This window comes from Triticum dicoccoides, chromosome 5A, assembly GCF_002162155.2.
Source record: "Triticum dicoccoides isolate Atlit2015 ecotype Zavitan chromosome 5A, WEW_v2.0, whole genome shotgun sequence".
Taxonomy (NCBI): domain Eukaryota; kingdom Viridiplantae; phylum Streptophyta; class Magnoliopsida; order Poales; family Poaceae; genus Triticum; species Triticum dicoccoides.
The window spans coordinates 204681322-204686182 of record NC_041388.1 but is presented as its reverse complement, the minus strand read 5'-3'; positions in this window follow the sequence as shown (position 1 = coordinate 204686182).

The following is a 4861-nucleotide window of genomic DNA, read 5'->3' as shown; positions in this document are numbered from 1 at the left end:
ATCTCTTGGCTATAACTTACTTTCAGTATCTAGACTTGCTGATTTCGGTTTGAATGTCCTATTCACTGAGGTAGATTGCCAAGTATTTCGTCGAGACAATCATAAAATGGTCTTTACAGGTATGCGTAGAGGTGATCTTTACATTGTCGATTTCTCTAAAAAGGCACAACCTAAAACTTGCTTTGTTGCTAAATCCTCAAAAGGTTGGTTGTGGCATAGACGACTAGGTCACGTTGGCATGAGAAACCTTGACAATCTTATTAAAGGAAATCATATCCTTGGAGTTAACGATGTCATATTTGATAAGGATAGACTTTGCAGTGCTTGTCAAGCAGGTAAACAGGTTGGAGGAAGACATCCCGTGAAGAACATCATGACCACAAGGAGGCCACTCGAGCTGCTTCACATGGATCTTTTTGTTGCCAACGCCTACAAGAGTCTCGGTGGAAATTATTTTGGTCTAGTTATAGTTGATGATTTCTCAAGATTTACGTGGGTGTTCTTTCTTAATGACAAGTCGCAGGTCCAGAAGATCTTCAGAAACTTCGCTAGGAAGGCCCAAAATCAGTTTGATGTGAAGATCAAGAAGGTTCAGAGTGACAACGGAACGGAGTTCAAGAACGCAAATGTGGACACCTTTCTTGACGAAGAAGGGATTTCACATGAGTTCTCGGCTACGTACACACCTCAACAAAATGGAGTTGTTGAGAGGAAGAACCGGACGCTCATCGAAATGGCAAGAACGATGCTTGATGAATACAAGACGCCAAAGCACTTTTGGGCAGAAGCGGTTGAGACAGCTTGTCACGCAACAAATCGCTTATATCTTCACAAGCTACTCGGCAAGACGGCATACGAGCTCCTCACCGGTAACAAGCCTCAAGTTGGATACTTTCAAGTATTCGGCTCAAAGTGTTACATTCTTGATAAGCATCATCGTTCAAAGTTTGCTCCTAAATCTCATGAAGGTTTTCTACTTGGTTATGTCTCAAACTCTCACACTTACCGTGTCTACAACAATTTCACCCGAAAGGTTGAAGAGACGGTAGATGTGAAGTTTGATGAATCTAATGGCTCGCAAGTAGAGCAATTGCCAATTGATGTAGGAGACAAAGACCCTTCGGAAGCAATTCAAGACTTGTCCATTGGCAAAATTCGTCCAACGGAGGTGAAGGAGAGTACTTCATCCGTCCAAGTGGAAGCTTCTACTTCACAACAAGGTGAACCAAGAATCGACACGGAAGCATCCACAAGTGGGACACACCAAGATGAAGAAAACGAGGAAGTACGTCAAGATGAACATCAACAACCTCCTTCTCCACCACGACAAGAGAACGACGACGTCAACAATGAAGAAGGCCAAGAAGAAGAACAATATGAAGAAGATGTTCAACGAAGACCCAAGCAAAAGCTCTGACGAGTTCGAGCAAGAATTGCTAAAGATCATCCAGTCGAGCAAATCCTCAATGATATACAAACCGGGAGAATCACTCGCTCAAGAACTCGTTTAGCTAACTTTTGTGAAAACTATTCATTCATCTCTAGCATTGAACCAATGAAGGTTGAAGAAGCATTGGAAGATCCGGATTGGATCAACGCTATGCATGAAGAGCTACATAATTTTGAGAGAAACGAAGTTTGGACATTGGTTGAGAAGCCCGACAACAACCACAACATCATTGGTACCAAATGGGTGTTTCGCAACAAGCAAGATGAAGATGGACAAGTGGTCCGCAATAAAGCACGTCTCGTCGCCCAAGGATACACACAAGTCGAAGGTATGGACTATGGTCAGATGTATGCTCCCGTTGCTAGACTTGAGTCCATTCGCATCTTACTTGCCTATGCTAATCACCATAATATCACCTTGTACCAAATGGACATTAAAAGTGCCTTTCTAAATGGAGAAATAGAGGAGGAAGTTTATGTCAAACAACCTCCCGGCTTTGTCAATCCTAAGAAACCAAATCATGTTTACAAACTTCACAAAGCTCTTTATGGTCTTAAACAAGCTCCTAGAGCATGGTATAAATGCTTGACCAAGTTCCTTACTACAAGTGGTTTTGAAATTGGTAAAATTGATTCTACTCTTTTTACTAAAAAGGTTAATGGGGAACTATTTGTATGCCAAATTTATGTTGATGACATCATATTTGGTTTAACTAACCCTCTCTTTAGTGAAAAGTTTGGAAAGCTAATGTCAGAGAAGTTTGAGATGTCTATGATGAGAGAACTCAAATTCTTTCTCGGGTTGCAAATCAAGCAAACAAAGGAAGGTACATTTGTCTCTCAAACAAAGTACACCAAGGACTTATTCAAGAAGGTCAATATGCAAGAATGCAAAGGTATGTCTACACCCATGCCTACTAGTGGACATAATGATTTGACCAAAGATGGTGAACCTGTTGATCAAAAGGTTTATCGCTCTATGATTGGTTCATTGTTATACCTATGTGCTTCACGTCCCGATATTATGCTAAGTGTGTGCATGTGTGCACGATATCAAGCTGCTCCTAAAGATTGTCATCTTAAGGCTGTGAAAAGGATAATGAGATATTTAATCCATACACCAAATTTTGGCATTTGGTATCCTAAGAGGTCTTCTTTTGATCTTGTTGGCTATTCCGACTCAGATTATGCTGGAGACAAGGTTGATAGAAAGTCCACTTCGGGTACTTGTCAATTTCTTGGTAGATCTCTTGTGTCTTGGTCTTCCAAGAAACAAAACTCGGTATCCTTATCCACCGCCGAAGCGGAATACATTGCCGCTGGTTCATGTTGTGCTCAATTACTTTGGATGAGCCAAACTCTTAAAGATTATGGGATTTATGTGAAACATGTTCCACTGCTTTGTGACAATGAAAGTGCTATCAAAATTGGCCATAATCCTGTACAACATTCTCGAACTAAGCATATTGAAGTTCGCCATCATTTCATTCGAGATCATGTTGCTAAGGGTGACATCAATCTTAAGCATGTTCGCACCGATAAGCAATTAGCGGATATATTCACTAAACCGCTTGATGAGAAAGTGTTTTGCAGGTTGAGAGGAGAATTGAACATCATTGATGCTTCGAACTTGGAGTAGAAACTCCATTGGATACATGCAAGACATGAGCTTATAACTAATCCATGATGTATCTCTTATGATAACTATCTTATGTCTTGGATATATTTGCACCTTGCATTTTGTCTAACCCATGTAGGTGCTTGGTTGAATCTAATTCCACGAGATTGCGAATCACTCACATCTTGAGCAATCTCTACAAGACCAAGACTCTACACAATAGTGGTTGAAGACAAGGAGGCACAAAACCATTCAAACATATCCTTTGACAAATTCTATGTTAAGCTTCATGATTGTCATTTTTGGATACACAAGTGCTCTTCCTTGCAAGAACTAACCCATGTAGGTAGATGGACTCAAACTCCAAGTGGTGCTCCCAACTCTTGATGAACTACATCAACCCTGAGCACCCACAAGTTCAACTACATGAGCAAGAACCACATCACCACCCAAGGTATGTCATTCCATCTTAGAGAAGCTTTACTCCAAGACATGAGTCAAAGCAACTCAACAACATGTGAATACATCAAGATGCTTAAACGAAAAATGGTAACCCCATTGTGAGCTTAAACGATGAGTATGACCTATGATCAAGTGTCCTCACTTGACTCCTAAGTCAATATACTCTAACATAGGTGACTATGTCACCACCCAATTCTAGATGAAGTTCTCTTGTGTCCTTTTCTGAATTATTGCATTTGTTCCTTGCATATTTGTACTTCATCTAGAAACTTTCACTCTTTTCCTTTTCGTTCTTTTTCTGCATATTTCTGCATCAAATTCCTTGCAAATCTTTGTGAGATCTTACCTGACTAGTGAGCCGAGGTGACAAGTGTTTTTCTCTGTGATGAACTCGGTTTCACCGAATTTCCATTTTCGGTCCAACCGAATCCCTTCGGTACTACCGAAACATGCCACTCGGTGCCACCGATTTCACAACAGGAAAAACAGTTTGCCACATATTCTATATTTCTTCTGATCCAGCTCCAATCAATGAATCTTGTCCTCTACAAGCATCACAGTTTTATTCCCCGCTTTGTACTGAATCACAAGGACCAAACCTATTCGACGGATTCCAGGAAAAACCTTCTTGGAAATTTATGTCAAAGGGGGAGAGAGAGATCACATCAAAGCTTATCATCAGGGAGAGAGAGATCACATCAAAAGCTTATCACCTACAAAGGAGAAAGTACCAAGGGGGAGAGAATCACCTACAAAGGAGAAAGTACCAAGGGGGAGAGAATACTCAAGGATCCCATATATTAAGGGGGAGAAAGAAATCTCCAAGGGGGAGAGAATACTCAAGGATCCCAGATGCTTGAATTAAGTTCTATTCATATCTTTCAGCTCTGATTTTCTGTTTCCTATCTTCTCCCAATATCCCATGTACGATTCAGGGGGAGCAAGACACCTAAGGAAAAGAAATCAGTCAAATTCATTGCATATCTTTATTCTTGGGGACATGTTGAATTCAATGTGGTACTTTGTACTCACTCTCTACATGTCATCCCAGTCTTGGTATTCTTGTGGTTTCTTTTGTTTGCTCTGGCTAGTGGATGTACCTGTGTTATCTAACCTTGTTTGTGCAGGTTCATTCCATCCTAAGCCAACTCAAGACCACAAGGTAAGTATATGCATCAAAATCATGAGTATGAGGAATTCTTGCTTATGTACATACTGTTTGCAAGAAGGACTCGTGAGCATGAAGGTATTTTCCTTGATAATCTTTTGCTCTGATGCATATGGCCAAGATGCATGTAACACATTGCCTACTATGTCATGGTTATGCTCTCA